The sequence below is a fragment of the Lissotriton vulgaris genome, chromosome 9 (genome assembly GCF_964263255.1).
Source record: "Lissotriton vulgaris chromosome 9, aLisVul1.2, whole genome shotgun sequence".
In the NCBI taxonomy this organism is placed as follows: domain Eukaryota; kingdom Metazoa; phylum Chordata; class Amphibia; order Caudata; family Salamandridae; genus Lissotriton; species Lissotriton vulgaris.
Window position 1 is genome coordinate 263,907,683 of NC_141697.1, and position 20,346 is coordinate 263,928,028.

At 45.6% G+C, this 20,346-nt stretch overlaps 1 protein-coding gene across 5 annotated transcripts in view; it reads left to right on the plus strand.

The window, feature by feature from the left end:
• Positions 1-20,346, plus strand: part of TTLL5 (tubulin tyrosine ligase like 5) — a 1,386,223-nt gene that overhangs the window by 76,959 nt on the left and 1,288,918 nt on the right. For 3 of the 5 annotated variants that reach the window (XM_086937525.1, XM_086937527.1, XM_086937530.1), the window contains exon 3: positions 1,551-1,614. The gene's annotated coding sequence lies outside the window, so the exon portion shown is untranslated. Of the gene's footprint in view, positions 1-1,548; positions 1,615-20,346 lie in introns of those variants that run through there. The other 2 variants (XM_086937528.1, XM_086937529.1) reach the window with 1 other exon arrangement.

Below are 20,346 nucleotides of genomic sequence, written 5' to 3' on the forward strand. Positions count from 1 at the left end.
TACTGCTGCACCGCATCACAAATCATTAGTCTCCGGCTTCACCCTGAACAATTCTAACTTCTCCTTGCCATTCACGACTTTTGGGATTTTTGAAAAGGGGTGTTTATGTATATGTACAAATAACAAAAATAAATATTTTTTTAAAATAAATGATGCCAAAATTATCATGAAACTAGAACTTTACTCACTTTACAAAGGTGTGCCTTTGCTTGGTGAAATCAATTTGTGCCGCAGCTCAAGTTGCAGTACAAAACGTACTTTCTGACTGCCGTGCTGGCGGTCTCATTGTAATAGGTCAGGTGAGACCGCCGACTCATTGTCGGCCAGTCTGCTGCCCGATATGATGGCGTTTGGCGGTCCGACTGACCGCCATCGTGATTAGAGCCTAGGTATCACAAATATTTAAACATAATGTGTGAAAGTGCCACATTGTTAAATGTTGAAGTGCTGTGTGATGTATAGTCAGGTTCATATAGTAGGCAAATATTGGACTTGGTGTAAGGGAAGATCCATCCACAAAATAAGATGGATGCCACGCTTGGGAGCTCTTGTGCGGTTCTATCTTTTGTGTTAGACCAACCAGACAGGCAGAGGATTCAGCAGTAGTGAGTTCCAGGTGGTCTGTTCACTCCATCGGATGGTGGCCCAAGCTAGACCTTGGATCAAAGCATGTTGTTACCTTCCACACATTGAAACAATGGCTCCTTCTGCCCCCTGTTGGTCTAGATTGAAGTACTACTATGGCATTACGTTGGCCACTTTTAAACACAAGATTAACTTATGAGGAGGAGGGGAGACAATGAGTAAAACAGGCCTGCGAGAGAGTCGTCATGCCAGACTTAGATGTGCTTACTGAGAGGATGGGTGAAGAATTCCCTGCGGTGGAGCAGACAGGATGGGACATCCCATTGTTAAAGGGAGCTTTCCATACAATGATGATGGACTAGCAAATCGAGAGGGAAGTTAAGTTTTTCCTACAGAAATCCTGTATCCTGCATCCTGCGTTTTGATCTGCTAAGATAGAAAATGACTAACACTGCTTTCTAACTAACCCCAAATAATAAAATATACAAACAACTAGAGTTTTCCTTGAACTGAACAGAGCATGCTTTTAAAGTTCCACGCTGAGGACTTTGAGGTATCCAACCCTACATGACATCTTTACAGAAAAGCTAGGAAAGCTGCTAAGGCCAATTTTCTTAGTTGCCAACTTAATGAAGCATATTACTCTCTCCTTTGTGCTGTTCCTTTCTCCCATTGTTTGTGTGATGAGCTAGTTACTTTTTCATCAACAAAGTGAAATGCGTCTATGCGGGGATAAAACATTACCAAATCCAGCAAGACTCAAACGTGTATCAAATACATGCACCTATGTGATTTAGTACAGTGATGTTTCTCTGTTATAGTGACTAAGGTACAGATAAACTACATTAAAAGGCCAACAAGGGAATCATTTACAAAAACAAAGAAACACTGTAAATACATACTTATACATTTAGAAGCCCATAATGCACTGAATTAAATTCACAATTTATTTTTTGATATTACAGATTGATGCAGCAAAAACGTTAAATGAAGAAACAGGTGTACCAGCAATATAATGACAATCAGTTGGTATGTATTTGAACAATCTATCCAGCGTATTGGTAGTACATATTTCCATATAGCGTTTCATTGAGATTGAAGTGTGCAATCCACTTTTAATACAAGAAACATTATCAGAGCTGTAGTGTCGGAAATATTTTACAGTGATGACAAATCTATGTGAACGTATTGGAATGTCAACATTTCAACCTCCTATTGTGCAAATATGCAAGACCATCCTCAGGACTAATGGTAGTAGGTAATTAGTGTAGAGGACCCCTAAAAAAGGTTCTTCCAATAGGAGGAAAGGAATAAGCTTAATAATATTGCTATGTATAATGTTAAAATAGGGCCAAAACTTTAAATGCTGTTTAATTTGCCACCTCAGCGTGAAACTATGACAGAAAAGCTACTAGTCCGTTTAACTCTGTGGTCCCGTGTCTCAGTACCCAGAATAATTAAGCTTATTTGTTTCCTCCTATTGGAAGAACCTTTTTTAGTTTACATTGTTACCAAAGCTCATAGCAGGTTATTCGGTTCCCCATCTTCCTTCTGCAGGGTACATATAGGTCCCTGGTTGCTTATTAAAATTTGGATCAGCAAATGGCTTCCTTCCACAATATGAAATTAATTTGCCTCTATTTTTTAGAAGATAAAATATCTGAAAATCTCAAGTCTCCTTGTCCTCTGGTGTGGTCTTTATTAAGTTGAAGGCATAAGTGGTTTCTACTGAAACACAACCTGGATGCATCAGAGGTCAACAAATACTGCCCGAAAATTGACTTTCAGCTCTGAGTAAAATTTTAAAGAAACTTGTAGCTAAACACAAGTACAACTATCTGAAGGAGATAAATGTGCATGATGAATCGCAAACTGAGCAGAGTGACTGATACATTTCTAGCCCTTGTGGCTGTTTCCAAAAGAGCCATTATACACTAGAGTAATGCAGTTGGACTGGTCCTTTTGGATTGCTGTGCATGGTTTGCTGCGGTAGACCATTTTGTTGTCTAGGAAAGTGCCCAAGATTGGAATTAAATGGGCTATTTGCTATGGTTTTAATCTCTTTTTGAAGGACCATTTACAGTACTTTCTGATCTCCTCTTTCTGATCCAAGCATGTCATTATATATTGTGGCGAGACAAAATGATCATCATTATCCCCGATGTTGTTTAACATCAATGTCAAACCCCTGTACTGCCCTATTACCTGTATTGGCTGTCGGACTTATCATATGCAGTTACCCATGTGGTCATCCTGCTGGATAAAGATGCCTCTAGCTTTAGAGTCAAGTTGAGTAATATCTTCTTGGCCAACCTGTACTGGATGGACTATAAATCTAGTAGAATTCTGATCAATCCTAGCCTTCCATTTGGACCATACTAAGATCTGCCATAGTAATTCTTTATGGCCATCCAATGTGGCTAAGCCACCTGTTCTTTGGCTAAAGTGAAATCCATGGCCGTAATTTTAGACCTGGACCTGTAAAATCAATGCAGTTGTGAGGACCTGTTTTCTATTGTTGTGTTCCCTATGGAAAGTCCTTTCATTTCTCCCTTTGGAAACCCATGCAAAAGTCTCATTATGTCTCATCGTTGGGTATTCTAGCCTACCAACTTGCAAGACTGTGTGTACAAAAGTTAAATTTACGCACCATCTCTAGAATGGAAAGATTCAATCAGGTTGCTTCTAAAAAAAAATGTTAAACCTTTTGCCTGGCTTATAAATCTTTTTATGTACTGGGCTTATTTAGGTTTCTGATACACATGCAGCAGTATCACCTCTGGGATATCTTAGACTGGAAATCTTCCTTGTGTACACTATCTGGAAATCAAACCGGTTTACTTTAGTGGTGTGGAATGTGAAACCCAGGAACCATTTGGTGCCTGTGTGTGATACCTAATCTTACAGGAATATTTAAAATTTTAAGAGGGAATTCCTTACCCACCAAATTGTGGCATGCTTCATCATTGGTGTTTCCTCCTACCCTGTAGGACATTTCCACTTAGGTGGGCTCAAGCAAATCTGGGAAATCTCAAATGTACAATTTTCTGTACAATTACAGGAGGTCAAGTTTTGTTTTAAAAATGGCGATGGCTATGCTCTAAATTTCTTTATTTAATGGGGACACATGCCATGATTAAAAACTGTAACTTGGATGCCAGTTGGGAATTCAGTGGTTCCAGCATCCTTATCTTGCCAACATGTTGCAGCCGATTTTAAAATATCTTAACAGTCATGCGGCTTTCATCACATCTCCTAGACTTCCCTGCCTACCCATATTAGATTCTAAGGGGAATGTGAGGAAAAAACGGAGGCATAAGGCTCTTCTACTTGAATGTTCAAGATCTTTATTGGGTTTCTAAGCAGGCCCTATCAGCTCAGAGGGAGTGTATACTTTCCGGTAGTCAAGCTTACTCCAAGGTCATTACCTACATGATTCTCTCTGGCCACATGGTCTGATAATTACTGCACCTTCAACTACCTGGGCTTTAATGTATGTATCAAGCTACCAGTGACACTACTCAGATGAAAGACCAGTATTTGCAATGCCAGTAGACCTGACGTCAGCATGCTAAATCTATTGGCAATATGTGTTGTACACTAAGAGGCGCACTGCACTGTCCACCCTGCACAATCATGGGCGGAGTCTTTTACTTCTGGTTTAATGGGAATTGGAGCTAGAACAAGAAAGAATTTCTGCCTTTTCTGGTGAGATGGAACATGGGGTCAAGCAAGAGTGCATGTGAGAGAGCACACAGGGCTGAAGCCATGAGCTGAGATCCTGAGGACAAGTATCAGCAAGTCTTAAACTCTGGTTATTTACTGGAACCTGTATAGGAAGTCCAACTGGGAATCAACAGATGCATGCCGAGGTAAATTAAGTAACAGAGGGGGTAGCTGCGTTTTGCACAATCTGAAGGGTCCAGATAGAATATTTAAGTAAGGCAAGCAAGACTACGTTCTTGTACCTAAACGGAATGAAATGGCTATTTGGATCACCAACCTGCTCCCTGCAACTTGGAGGCAAGGAAAAATATTGAATAAATGTAACAAGAAAGGAGTATCACCATAGGAATCTAAAAAAGATTCTGAATGGGATGTGTTTAGAACAAAAGGAGTATTAACCTTTTGTTAAAAAATCCCTCACTCACCAACCTGGTTGGTGACATGCTTCATCATTGGGGTCCACCCTGATGACCGAGTGCCTCCAAGCCCATAGGAATGAATGGGAATTACCGAATCGGTAATTACCGAATTGTATCGATTCGGTAAAATTTACCGAATCAATACCTACATACCATTTAACGATTCTGAAATACTGAATCAGTAAAATTTGGTATTTTAGAATCAGTAAGTAGTATTTACCTACATATGGCCCTTAGTTTCCAACTCTTGTTACTCCAATGGGAGCTCTCCCTGTGATCTTGGAATAGGAGGTTCATGGCATATTCGCTCCTTTTAATTAGGCTTGCTAGATGATGTTTGCCCAGTAAGGGTGTTAACATATTTAGCTTATGCTTAGTACAAGCTCCTTTCTCCACTCTTAATGCTGCCTTTACATCAGGGAGTGTGTCTAGGCATAGGAAAGAGGCTGTTGGATACCTCTGTAAAAGAAATGTAATCGAACCCTATGGCCATTGCTAGCTACAGTCCAGTTCTTCTCCTGGCTGTTTCCCAGATTGGAGACCATTCCCAACCCCATGCTCACTAGATTTCATGATGATTATTATCTATAAGACATTAGCCAGATGGGGTTCCCACAATGGATGGTGACTCAAACGACTGTAGTGGCTGCTGTTAACAGGCTTAGACAGGGTGTTGATGAAAATCCCCCATTTGCTTCAATTTGCTAAATCTCACAGCTGAATTTGATATGGTGGATCATTTCATCCTGTTTCGACTTGGGAAGGTGGGTGTACTGGGGACTGTTTGTCAGAAGTTTTCTTTTCTTTCTGAGAGAAGTAAATCTCTTACTCTTTCTCCCTACCTTACAAATTTCTCTCATGTTAAGCGTGGAATTTCTCAAGGTTCTTCTCTAGCCTTTATACTTTTTAATATCTATTTATGTCCAACTGCTAATATCATCAAGGCTTTTAGATTTAAGGGTATTACCCAGACTGACAATATTCGGATCATTCAGTGATTTGATAAATCAGCAGAAGATATTTTAAAATAGATAAATACTTTAAGTAAGTAATTCTTTATTGTTTGGTTAATTAAAACCATTACAATGTATAATATTTCACAATAGTTAAAACAAGCTTTTAGTGCTACAATAAAAGAGAAGAAAGTATAAAATCGGTGTGACCTAGAGTCTGTCGTGAATTTCAGTAAACGTATTCAGAGCACAAGATTGTCTTTAATAACAGAGTTCTTAAGTTAAGATGAAGGTCGGGCCTATGACAATAGGCCTCGTTTTTTCACAAAACTGTCCAGGAATTTAAATGATCTGCAAATCAGTTGTGGATCCGCTGTACATAGGATTTGGACTATCGCAGTCCTGCAGGTCCGTACTCCTTGCTCATTGAGCTTATCCTTTAACCAATACCGCCGACCTTGGTACATAGCTGGACAGATGCAAACTATATGAATAATATCTTGTTTGCCTGCACCACAAAGGTCGCATTCTGTTGTTTCTTGTGCCTCCATTTTGGTTGGTCCAATCTTGTAGGAAGATTGCCCAGCCTTAAGTGGAGAAATTTACGTTTAATGAACAACGAGAATGCAATGTCTAAATAAGCTGCTGGTTTGGGCTTTATGTATGATTTGATAGCCATCAAAGCGTGGGTTTGGGCTCTGAATGTTATTTTGTCGTTGAGGAATGAATGCTTCTTGGCGAGCCACTTAACTACCTGTTTAAATGAAGAAACCAGCAATTTTGTTTCCAACAGTGTTCCCAGCTCAGTTGTGTCTATTGAGAGTTTTAGGTACTTTGCATACTCTGAGTTCGGGCTTGTGTGGATTGCTTCACACAATGCCAGTTTATTTTGTTCTCCTTATTCCTCCAAACGTTGTACCAGAATTTGATGGCCTCATATTTTTTCAGTAGTACTTGAGATTGTAGTCCGAATTCAAGTCTTACTTGCGCTGGTGAAGAACTGTTTGGTAAGAAAAAAAAACGTTTGTAGACTTTAGTTCGTATTTGGTCTATGAGAATTGCGCTTGTCCCATGATGTAGTAACACTCCCGTATGCTATTGTGGGTAATAGTTTTGCTTTCATTGCGGTTAGCAAAGGGGAGACAAGAGGACCTTTTAGCTCAGTTGCCAAACTAGTAAAGGCATGCAGTAAAGTGGACCCCTTTTTTTCCATGTCCTTAAAGTGCACTTGGAAGTTAAGGCGCTTGTCTAGATGTACCCCCAGGTATTTATAGCTATTTACCGCTTCCAGCTGGTCATTGTTTATTCGGAAGGTTGGTGGAGTTTTGTGCCGTCGCGTTATGATCATTGTCTTTGTTTTCCTAATGTTTATTGTTAGCAAATTCTTTTTTGTAGAACCGGTCATGTCATGCAATAGGCGTTGAAGGCCAATTTTTGTCTGCCTCAGCAGTACCACGTCATCCGCATACGATAACTGCGTTACACGGAGGATACCTAACCGAGGAGGATGTGCATTGACCTTGTCCAAGCTTTCTGCCAGATCACTCATAAATAGATTAAATAAATGTGGGGCCAAAACACAGCCTTGCTTTAGACCGTCGGTAGTATTGATCTTCCGGCTCAAGCGATGCCCATTATCGATTTTTACCTGCATCCAGGTGTCAGTGTACAGGTCAATGATGGGCAAGAGAATTGAGTCTGGTAGGCCCTGATGTTTTAGTTTTGCCCATAGCATTTGGCCCATAGCATTTGCCTGTTGACGCGGTCAAACGCCGCCTTAAAGTCCACAAAACAGGTGTAAAGCTCCTGGCACTTCTGTAGACTTTTCTCTGCGATCAGGCATAGGGCCATAACATTCGTCATTGTTCCCATGCCACAGCGAAACCCAGACTGATTCAGTGGTATTTTGTTATTCACCTCTGACCATTGAGCCAGGTCTGCTAAGATCATTGACGCATAGTATTTTGCTTCGGCGTCAATGAGGACGATCAGACGGTAGTTATTTGGATCTTTACGGTCTCCGCCTTTGTAGATTGGAGTTATGATCGCCCCCCTCCAGCTCTCTGGGATACCACCTGTGTTGCTTTCTGTTCAAAACAGTGAATTGAATTTGCTGGCACAGTACTGTGGGTCCTCCTTGTAGATAGCTTGCGGAACGCCGTTTGTACCAGGGGCGCTGTCTTGCCTACTTTTCTAAATTATTTTTAGTATGCTTTGTTTGTCATCTTGCCTGGGGCTTGTTACCATGCTTTTGCTGGCTTTTAGCCGAATCCCTTGATGGACTTGGGCGATGTCTTCCCACTCTGATTTATCTGTTACTTTGCTTGCCAAAGTTGTTGTTGTCTTCAAATTGTTTTTTGAAAATATGTCCGTTATGTGTTGGGTCCATTCTGATTCAGTTATACAGGTCATACTTATTGGTTGAGATGTCCGATTTACGGAGTTAACTTGCAACCAGAAGGCCCTTGAATCTGCTCTCTTTATATTATGCAGTAGTTTAGACCAGAATTCATTTACAAGATTTTGCTTTTCAGTCCATATTAATTTCTTAAATTGTTTCCTGGCCTTACGTACTGCTACCCAGACGATGCGATTTTGAGTTTGACCATGTGCTCGATGCGTTAGTATTTTCAAGTGCCTCCTTAATGCTCGTGCTGATCTATCGAATCTGATGTTATATTTGAGAGGTGTTCTTGTTTTGTTATTTGAACTGGTCCTCGGGAGTTGTTTCAAATAATCACTCCAAATTTCTGGGCTCAGAACGTTCTCTGTAAGGAGCGCTTGTAGTAAGTTCTTAGCACCGTTAGCTATTTGAGGGAGAGATTCGCTCGTCCACTTAAGCCGCTTCAGGTTAATGGTTGTGGTTTTGCCTGTTAACATGGGCGCTGGTGCGTGTTTTGTTATGTCCATCCTAATCTCAAAGTGTTGCATCGAGTGGTCGCTGTCCAAAGAACAAATTATGTGGAAGTCTTGTACTTGACTTAGCAGGGGTAATGTGACTAACGTGTAGTCTAGGATGGAGCTTGCGTTGTGGCTTGTGTAGGTCATGGACGGAGGGTTGTCTTGGTTAAATCTTCCATTTAGTACCCTTAGGCCAAGATTTTCAAATCCCACATGAATTGTTTGGCCTCCTTATCGTTCTTCCTAACCTGAGGAATCGCCTGCGGCAAGACATTCCAAATTTCATTTGCTGCGTTGATGTTGACTTCGTCTTCTGGTTCTTGTAGCAGATTAGAGTTAAAATCACCAGTGAGAATTATCTCCCAGTTAGAATGTTCCAAACGCATATTTGAGACTACTATGATAATGCGTTGAAAGAGAGCTTTTTTGAGAGTTTTTTTTGGATTGGCAAATGAAAGTTCTGGTTATGGCCTTTATTGTGCTTTCCATTTTTAGAATTTGCGTGTCTGCCATCGTTTCAGCCAGTTGTGAAACTTTGATCTTTAAGGCTGTAGAAATATAGACGGATAGGCCCCCACTTGCTTGCCCGAAGCGCTGTAGGCGGGTCGCACTTACATGATAACATAAACGGACTGGTATATCAATTGGTTCGGTTAGCCATGTTTCCTGTAGGGCTATTATTGTGTATGGGTCCCAGGTGGCAGCTTTTACAGTTTTTATTTACAATGTCCTTTGCGCCCGCAATATTCCAAGAGAGTATTTTTATGACCTGTCTTTCGGTGTTAGTTGACTTACAGGATGTTCAATTAGGGGATGACGATTGCAGCCGTAGGTGCTCATATGTTATGTTATGTTATGTTATCGGGGGTGCTTCTATAGCGCACGGCTACTCCGGGGAGTGTCCCGGCGCTGTCGGAGCCTCACAGGTCCAGAGTGGAGAAAAAGGACGAGTGAAAAGAGCGTAGCTCAGAGGGGCGGTATTATTGCAGGAAAAGCAGGGTCTTCAGGTCTTTCCTGAAAGCCAACAGATTGGGGCTAGATCTAAGGGAGAGAGGAAGGTCGTTCCACAACTGGGGGGCGAGATGTATGAAAGAGCGCCCCCCACAGCGAGCACGACGGATCCTAGGAGTGACTGCCTTGGCCTGGGTTGAAGAGCGCAGGGATCTAGAAGGAAAATAGAAACTGATCCATTTCTAAAGATAGCGGGCACCTGTGCCATGAAGGGCTTTGAAAGCGATGGTCAGGGCCTTGAAAGTGATCCGCTTCTTTATGGGCAGCTAGTGAAGAGTTCTGAGGAGCTCACTGGCCCTGGCTCTCCTAGTGAGGCCAAAGATGGCACGGGCCGCCGAGTTCTGTACAGCCTGGAGACGCGATAAGAGGTATTCTGGCAGTCCTGGGTACAGAACGTTAGAGTAGTCCAGCCGCGAGCCAATCGGGGCCTGTACTGTGGTCTTTCTGTGCTCCAAGGATAGGAGCGGCAGGAACTTCCTCAACATCTTCAAGATCGCAAAACATTTGCCGGCTAAGCCCGACACCTGGGCCCTGAAGGAGAGGCAGTTGTCGACCTGAATACCCCGGTTTTTAGCAGCCCCTGAGTCGCTGTCAGGAGAGAACATGGCAGAAGGCCACCACTCTTTCCATCTGGGGTCTGCAGGGCAATCGAAGAAGAGCACTTCGGATTTGTCGGAGCTACACTTGCGGCTATGACGACTAAACCAGTCTAACACAGCCCCAAGGCAGCCCCGGATAGACGCCCCGTCGAAGTCGTGGCCCCTATCGCATGTGAACAGGAGTTGAGTGTCGTCAGCGTACGACACGATCTGGGCCCCGAAGTCCTCCGCGAGTGACGCCAGAGGGGTCATATAAATGTTGAAGAGCGAAGGGCTCAAAATGGAGCCCTGCGGAACTCCGACCTCCAGAGGCGGCATCGCGGCAGAGAAAGGTGGGGCCCAGATAGTTTGCTGACGGTTGGAGAAAAAAGACCTGAACCATCTAAACACCGTCCCCCTTAGACCCACCTCTCAGAGTCTAGATAGGAGGCGGTCGTGGGGGACGGTGTCGAAGGCTGCGGAGAGGTCAAGCATCACCAGCATCGCTTTTCCTCCTCTGTCCAAGGTTTCTTTGATCGCTTCGGTGACCTCAAGCAAAGCTGTTTCGGTGCTCAGATTGGAGCGGAAGCCAGATTGGGATTTATGTAATATGTCGTTTGTCTCTAGAAAGTGGGACAGGGTAGTGTGGACATGTTTTTCGACCACTTTCGCCAGAGCTGGCAGAAGAGAGATGGGTCTGTAGTTGGCATGAGATTCAGGGTTCAGGTTGGCTTTCTTAAGAAGAGGCAAAATGAGGGCCTGTTTCCAGGATTGAGGGACTTCACCTGTGTTGAGCGAGAGGTTGAGAATTGGATTGATGAGGTGGTTGAGGGTAGGGGCCATCTGCACGAGGAATTTAGCAGGACATGGGTCAAGAGGTGAGCCAGATTTTAATTTAGAGAGGAGGTCTAAGGAAGACTGGAGGGACAGTGAAGAAAAATTCCAAAGGGAGGGAGCTGTCGAGGTCAGGGAGGGATCGAGGGGCCATGAGATGGGAGGGTTACTCGTGTTAGAGGACCCGAAGGAGGTCTGGATAGTCCTGATGTTGCTGGCAAAAAAGTCAGCTAGTTCGGAGATCCAGGACTCTGAACTCAGCTGCTTCGGGTCCCCTAGCACCTTGAAGGACCGAGCACGTTGGTCAATTCATCCGAACTTGATTTGCACTCTTGTTGTTCCTTCTTAGAAGCGGGGACGGGTACGCTGCCTTAGCCACTTCCTTCAAAAGGATACCCCATTCCTTAAATTTGGCCGTCTCAGAGAGAATGTGGGTCACTTTTCCTGCCTCGCTCCATGTAGTAACTGTGCATTCTTTTTTTGCCTCGTCGTTCGTTGTTATAAACTCAACCGACAGTAGATCTGCTGAAGTAAGGTGGCCAAGGCTTGGGATTGCTGATGTTAAACGAAGTATATTCCCTCGATTTAGGTGATCTTGCGAGCCTTGTAGCTCATATTCGTGGATAAAGAGAAGTTTCCCTGTGCTGGTGGTTTCCTCCTTTGCCATTTGTGAATTGTCATTAATTTTAACAATTTGACGTTGATTCATTTGCTTGCGACTTTCAATGTCTATTTTGTTAACGGTGTGATAGTTTTCGAGTGGGTAATGTGCACCGTTCTGGAGTCGTTTTTGTGGCATAGTTAATGTTTTTGCTTCTTGTTCTATGCTTGTTGTGTGCCTCATTACTGCTAAGCACTCATTTGCGTCAACCGGGTTCTCAGAACGATATCTTCCCCCTACCTTACTTGTTGTTACAGCGTTAACTACCTTTACCTTTACAGCGTTTACCATTACGGTCGCTCCCCCAGCCCCCTGCTCTCACAACGGAAGATTTCTCCTCGCTGCCTGCCTTGCCTGCCCTGATACCTGCTGCCTGCCACCCCGTTACAGCGCACTGCTCAGTTCTCAGCGCTTGGTATCGTTTTTAGCCCACTTTACTTTAATCTAATTTGTATACAGCCACGAACTGCATAGCGGCTGATGTAATTACTTGAGAAGCGTTTTTGTGTACTTTTGTGACATTGCATTGAGTTGAGCTCCGGCTGTGCCCCAGTTTCGGTTTATTACCGGGCGGCCATTTCAGATTGTATTTACTTCCACCCGTGTCTCCTCCCAGACCCCGCCTCCCAGCTGACCCTCCCACACACTTTCGACTACACTCGCCCCGTCCTCCCCTATCCTGTGACCGTCTGGATTCCTTCCATTACGGTCGCTCCCCCAGCCCCCTGCTCTCACAACAAAAGCTTTCTCCTCGCTGCCTGCCTTGCCTGCCTTGATACCTGCTGCCTGCCGCCCCGTTACAGCGCATTGCTCAGTTCTCAGCGCTTGGTATCGTTTTTAGCCCACTTTACTTTAATCTAATTTGTATACAGCCACGAACTGCATAGCGGCTGATGTAATTACTTGAGAAGCGTTTTTGTGTACTTTTGTGACATTGCATTGAGTTGAGCTCCGGCTGTGCCCAAGTTTCGGTTTATTACCGGGCGGCCATTTCAGATTGTATTTACTTCCACCCGTGTCTCCTCCTATACCCCGCCTCCCAGCTGACCCTCCCACACACTGTCGACTACACTCGCCCCGTCCTCCCCTATCCTGTGACCGTCTGGATTCCTTCCATTACGGTCGCTCCCCCAGCCCCCTGCTCTCACAACGGAAGCTTTCTCCTCGCTGCCTGCCTTGCCTGCCCTGATACCTGCTGCCTGCCGCCCCGTTACAGCGCACTGCTCAGTTCTCAGCGCTTGGTATCGTTTTTAGCCCACTTTACTTTAATCTAATTTGTATACAGCCACGAACTGCATAGCGGCTGATGTAATTACTTGAGAAGCGTTTTTGTGTACTTTTGTGACATTGCATTGAGTTGAGCTCCGGCTGTGCCCCAGTTTCGGTTTATTACCGGGCGGCCATTTCAGATTGTATTTACTTCCACCCGTGTCTCCTCCCAGACAACGCCTCCCAGCTGACCCTCCCACGCTCCGCCCCCTCCCAACTTCATTTATGCCCAATGTCCCAACGTGCAGCGTCCACGCGCTGCGGCCGCGCCGAAGGTGCGCCAAAGGTAAGCCTGTCTGCGCCGAGCCCGCGCCCGGCGCCATACCCCCTGGCCCCCGTACCACCCACCCCACCCGCATTACTTATGACACCTCCACCCTCCTAGCCCTAAACCCCGGCCGACCCCCCAACTGCGCCCAAGCCGCTCCTGGACACACCCATGGACCCTTCTCTTGCAACTACTGTAAGTACGACGGCACCAAGACCAACTCCTCATCCACGAACACCAAACTGAGCTCCGACACTAACCACCTTAAATGCATCCTGCTCAACACCCGCTCAGTCCACAGACACGCCATCGACCTTTGGAATCTACTAGACACCATCTCTCCGGACGTCGCCTTCCTAACAGAAACATGGATGAACGCCTCATCAGCCCCAGACATCACCATTGCCATCCCGGACGGCTACAAGATCATCCGTAAGGACCGCACCAAACAAACAGGAGGAGGCATCGCTATTGTTCACAAGAATTCCATCCGAATCTCAACCAGCTCAGACGTCAACCTCGCTAGCGCCAAACACCTTCACTTCCAGATCCACACCGACCCCAAGACCACACTCAGAGGCACCCTCCTCTACAGGCCACCAGGACCCCGAGCACAATTCAGTGAAGACATCACTGACTTTATCACCCCACACGCCCTCCCCTCCAAGGACTACATTCTACTGGGAGACCTCAATTATCATCTGGAAAAAAGTAACGACAGCAACACCACCGCCCTTCTGGAAAATCTCGCCAACCTCGGACTCAAACAACTTGTTAATACCCCCACTCACCTCGCAGGTCACACACTCGACCCTATCTTCACCTCCAGCAAACATATCTCCTTCAGTCACACCACAGCTCTCCAGTGGACGGACCACAGCTGCGTTCACTTTATCTACAAAAAGACCACAACCCACAACCATCCTCAACCTACTCTGCGAAGAAACTGGAACAAAATCACCTTCGACCAGATCTCCTCATCGCTTCTTCAAATCCCCCCTGCCCACTCATCGAACGCCAACCAAGCAGCCATTAACCTCACTCAATGGCTAACCAACAGCGCCGACAACCTAGCACCCCTGAAAAAACGTCTAATCAAACAAGGCAACAAAAACGCCCCCTGGTTCAACGATGATCTTAAGAAATCCAAGAAACTCTGTCGCTCTCTTGAGAAGGCCTGGAAAAAAGACCCAAACACCAGCACCAGAGACGCCTTCAAAAACGCCACCCGCATACACCACCAACTGATCCGAACTGCCAAGAAAGCCGCTTTCAAAGACCGACTTGACGACAACGCCCACAACAGCAAAGAATTATTCAACATCGTCAAAGAATTCACCAACCCCACGGCCAACTCCAACGACATCACTCCCTCTCAAGACCTCTGCGACTCCCTAGCTTCGTTCTTCCATGACAAAATCGCAGACATCCACAACAGCTTCGACAACCAACCCGGAGACCAACCCACCCATCCTTCTGCCACACCCTCATCCCCCTTGAACATCCTTAATGACTGAAACCCAATCTCCACGGATGATACCATCCGCCTGATGAACTCCATCCACTCGGGATCCCCCTCAGACCCATGCCCTCATCACATCTTCAACAAAGCAGATTCCATCATCGCACCCCACCTCCAAGATGTCATCAACTGCTCCCTCACCTCCGCCACCTTCCCAGATAGCTGGAAACACGCCGAACTCAGCGCCCTTCTGAAAAAACCCACAGCTGACCCCACCGAACTCAAAAACTACCGCCCCATATCACTCCTTCCATTCCCGGCCAAAGTCATCGAGAAAGCTGTCAACAACCAGCTCGCCGCCTTCCTCGAAACCAACAAATCCCTCGACTCCTCACAGTCCGGCTTCCGAGCCAAACACAGCACTGAGACCGCACTCATCGCAGCAACAGACGACATTCGAACTCTACTGGACAATGGAGACACAGTCGCCCTCATCCTCCTCGACCTCTCCGCAGCCTTCGACACAGTCTGTCATAGCACCCTATTACAACGCCTCAGTAACATCGGAATTCAAGGAAAAGCACTGGAGTGGATCACCTCGTTCCTTGCCGGAAGAACTCAGAGAGTCCTCCTCCCACCATTCAAATCAGAAGCCACTGAAGTCATTTGCGGCGTGCCACAAGGATCTTCACTCAGCCCCACCCTCTTCAACGTATACATGAGCCCCCTCGCGGCCATCGCACGTCAACACAACCTCAACATCATCTCCTACGCTGATGACACTCAACTGATCCTCTCACTCACCAAAGAACCTAACACCGCCAAAACCAACCTACATAAAGGAATGAGGGAAGTAGCCGAATGGATGAAGCACAGCCGTCTGAAACTGAATTCCGACAAAACAGAAGTCCTTATCTTAGGTACCTCCCCCTCCGCCTGGGACGATTCGTGGTGGCCAGAATCCCTTGGAAAAGCACCCATCCCAACGGACCACGCACGGAACCTGGGCGTCATTCTGGACTCCTCACTCTCGATAACCAGACAAATCAACGCAGTTTCATCATCCTGCTTCAACATTCTTCGCATGCTCAAAAAAACATTTCGCTGGATCCCCACTGAAACCAGAAAAACGGTCACCCACGCACTGGTTACAAGCCGCCTGGACTACGGAAACACCCTATACGCCGGTACCACCGCAAAACTTCAGAAAAAACTCCAACGCATCCAGAACGCATCAGCCAGACTCATTCTAGACATTCCGCGTAAAGATCACATTTCTGGTCACCTGAAAAACCTCCACTGGCTCCCCATCAATAAGAGGATAACATTCCGCCTTCTAACCCACGCACACAAAGCACTTTACGAACTTGGACCCGAATGCCTCAACATACGACTTTCCTTCTACACCCCCTCCCGCCAGCTACGCTCCTCCCACCAAGCCCTTGCTGCTGTACCTCGCATCAACAAAACCACCATGGGAGGAAGATCCTTCTCCTACCTGGCGGCTAAAACCTGGAACTCACTTCCCACCCACCTTCGCCTCACTCAGAACCACCTAGCATTCAGAAAGCAACTTAAAACCTGGATATTCGACAAGTAACTCCCCACCCTTCTCCAAGCGCCTTGAGACCCTCTGGGTATGTAGCGCGCTATATAAATCACTGAATTGAATTGAATTGAATTGAATTACTTTGATGAGTTCAAGATTTTTTCTGTTCTCATTTGTTACCTGTTGCCTATCAGTTTCTATGTCCGCACTTGAGGTGGTGATTAAAATTGGGGGTGCTATATCGTTATTGGTTGTTTTTTTGGTGACCTGACTATAAGGCCTGTCTTCACCACACTTGCCATTGTTTGGGTCTTTCTCAATTATTATGAGCTGCTTATTCGTGCTCTGCATAGAAGCAGGTTCAGGTTTTCCCGATTTGGGTTGGTAAATCGTTAGTGGCATGCTGGACTGACTATCAAAACTGGCTCCTTGATCAATGGTAAAGTTTGACCCTGTAGAATCACATTGCTCAGTGCTTGGAAGGTTCCCTGTACCCATAACTTTTGGGGGGTGGCTACTGCTCCTCGTAGGAATCTGTTTGGCGAGTTTTTCTGTGCTTGTTTGTTAAGAAATTCTGTCCTACAATCAGGAACTTCAATTATTGCGGTCGTCTTTTGGCCCTTGTATTTTTTGTCTCTCGCTATTGTCGACTGAGATAAATAATTTTTGATGACACTCCTTCTTTTAGCTGTTGTTTTGGCTTGATCAAAAATGGGGAAGTTTGTTGTCGTCTGCTTGTTTTCAGGTTCGCATCTAAGATGTTGATTTCTGTTTTTTCTAGGCCTTTTTTTCTGACGTTTGGTAAGTCTTATCCCACTGTCAACTTTGGGAAATTGATCGATTATGAGAGGTTTGGTACTGCTAGGTTGACCGATCAAAGAAATGTTGGGTTTTACATTTGACTTATCTGTTCTTTCATCTATTGTTATGCTTGAGTTGTTTTGTTTGTCGTTTCCTTCTGCCAACTGTTGTAGAGGGGCCACTAAGTCGGCTGCCTCTATGTTCCTTGGCTTGGTTGCGTTGCTTAGTTGTATCACTTGCTGGTCAAAAGAAATCAAATCATCAGGATATCCTTTAGTATGAGTGGCAAGTCCTGCAGTTTTTCCAATATTGGATGGCAGGTGCATGGCTGGGTTGGCATACTTGGGCAAACTTGCTCCATAAAGATGTTGAATGTGCCAGCCATAATGTCAAGTTTTTTTATTTATGCCAGCTATATGTTCAGCTATTGAGCCCATTAAGTATATTTGTATGTCAAGTTTATCTGACTGCATATTGAGGGTTTTTATGGACGTTTCCAATATGCGCCCCAGCACGCTATGGTGAGTCAATATGGATTCTAAATTGCTTTTTACGTCCTGTACAGCTTCTGGTTGGCTGCTATGGTCTTTATTTTGATTAATAGAGGGTTCCGGATATGTCTGTTCATTGAACAATATTGCTTGTTTCGTTTCCTGAGTTCGTTTTTGGTTGAGGTTTGAGCTTTTTAGGTCTCGCGACCTATCAATGCGCGCAAGCGCATTGAGCGGAGCGAGAATTCAAGTGCTCAAAATCCTCGTCAAACCAAGGGCTTCTTGGTGCGGTTTTCTTTAAGTTCACGTGAATCACGTGACCAAACAAGCACGCGCATCAGCCTCCCTCCCTCCTAATTGCATTTTTTAACGGCCGCACAGCACATCAAAGGGCTTCGCCCAGCGTGTGCTCTGCGGCTTCTCCTCCCCTAATTAATCATGGCTGGACGGCCGTACTTTCAGTTTCCCGGCCGCTCTTTTTAGCACTCGCAGTAGATACAGACTATTCGTATTTATTTGTCTTATTATCTGAAAACTATAATGACATACTCGTAGCCAACGTTTTCACATCGGGTTTGAATGTATGATTATTATGTAAAGAAGACTTCCGAGACTTCAACGTTACAGCTCAATCCTCTAGAGGCATAAACATTGACTCACTCCAGTCCGTGCCCTCGTGACTGAAATGAACGTCGGATAATCTCAGATTTCAGGTCTGCGTTGTCTGTAGTCAAACTCTTTGATCCGCTGTTGAATGCTAATGTTACCTTTTTCGTTCTCACTGGTTTGTATTTCGAGGACTGCTGGTGAGGTGCCACTAACAGAAAACAGTCGCTTTCCATTTTACAGTTTCAAGTTGTGCAACAGGGAGTGTATCAGCCACCCGGCTTGTGGGCTCTCAACCCAGGTCTTTCAAAAGGAAAACCAATGCCAAATCATTTTTAAAATTCACCAGCAGATTTAAATATGCACAAACGTTGACAATCGGGGCTCATGTGTCTCTCGCTGCTAACAAAGTATCTCACCACTTGAGTTGAAGCATTGATCTAGAGACATTCATTTGTGTACGAGCACTTATGGGGAGTGTAAGAAACTAAAACAGCCACCAGGTGGTGCATCCAATCACCTCTCTGTTGTCCGGGTTATAGCAGCTCTCCTCCTGCTGAGGCACTCCCGAAGGCAATGCGGAGTGTCAATTGCAGTGCGGCATACAGGTGAGGCTGCTTTCTCAGGCATAAGTAAGATGCACTAATTAATAGGCATATACAATGGCAGCCGCACATATGAGTGCACTACAACTTCACTGCACCCAACGCAGGGCAGCCCTCAGATGTCGGCGCAGGGACGGCAGCCTCCCATAGATGCGCCCTCTGTAATCTGCAGCAATCTCCTTTCTTCGGGGAGGAACGGGCAAACAACCTCCAGCACCCCACCTCACACAGGCGGCACAGATGCTGGCTCACTCACTGCAACTCCTTCTCACTAGAACGACACCGAGCCGGGCAGGGTTAGGGGAAATGGGTGTAGGTGTCCACGAATGCTGACGCGGACTCTAGCCATCGCCAACCTCCCTGCACCTCACGCTTCATAGCAGGCAGAGAAACTTCACCCCTGCACCGCAACCATCGGAGTCAAGGCTTCGGAGGCGCAACAACCCGTCACGCGTCGGAGCCAGCCGGCAAGTACAGGCGACAGCAGCTCGACTGCCCACAGGGCCTGCGCTCCTCTCCCCCACAGCAAAGGGCTGCAGAGGCAGCGCAGAGCCCGGAATCACCTCCGGGCCGGCCTCGTTGAGCCGTCTCTCCTCTTCCACCAGCAGGAACGCCGACAGCTGCAGGCACTCTCACAGGCACCCTCGAGCCTCTTCCATGAAGTGCAAGCCTGTAACATGCCTGGGGCTGCAATGCAGCCACCTGCCTGGACTTGAACCATCTAGTTCACAGTACATCCAAAGCAAGCGTTTGATGGCTTACCAACATTGCCACACCAAATAGCAAGTTTTAACCTTTGAGGTCTCACCTCAGCACAGAGAACCCAAAGAATAAATCATTGTTTAGCTGTTAAGGTTTCTGAAAAGAAAATCGCTGAGGTATAAGTTGGTGGGGGACGCATATAGAATAGCTTCTCCAGAAGTATGTTTATGCACAGTAGAATACACACTGTGTGAAACCCATTAGTGTTTGAGCAACAGTCACAGGATTGACAGCCGGTACATTTTGCTCTTCTCAAGGCTGCTTCTGTGAAGTTTCACATTTGGATCCAAAGACCAGGAAGAGGTCATTGCTCAAGAGTTACGGTGTAGTCTGTTCCTACTTTGATCCACAGGGAGTAATCTTTAGCACTATGGGTGAATGCTTGCTTAGTGACAAGTGTAGATGAGTTGTTCAGGTACAGCCTTTCTATTCCCTCCATTTTTGCCCTGGAAAGAGCAGCCAGACAAAATAAAATGGTACCCGAGACTTCATATACTGACACGTTGTCAAGATTGGGTCAATAGATGCCAGAGGGCCATACTATCAGAGATATGGCCTCACCCCAAGTGTCTGGGAGCAGAGGTTGCCACACTACTATCAAACTACATGTGACCCACTTCCTACAGGTTCAGAGTTGCATTTAAAACAAGCACTGTCGTTGCCAATAGGTCTCGCAGTAGGAAAGTTGGAGCTATTGGTTTTGTAAATGACAAAGCCCTTTATGTTTTTAAAATGAAAACAAAAATAAAAGGCATTGTTATTTGCAATTGTAATAGCTCCAACTTTCCTACTGCGAGACCTATTGGCAACGCCAGTGCTTGTTACTATTGGTTCGGTGTCTGGTGACGATGAACTTGAAATTTCT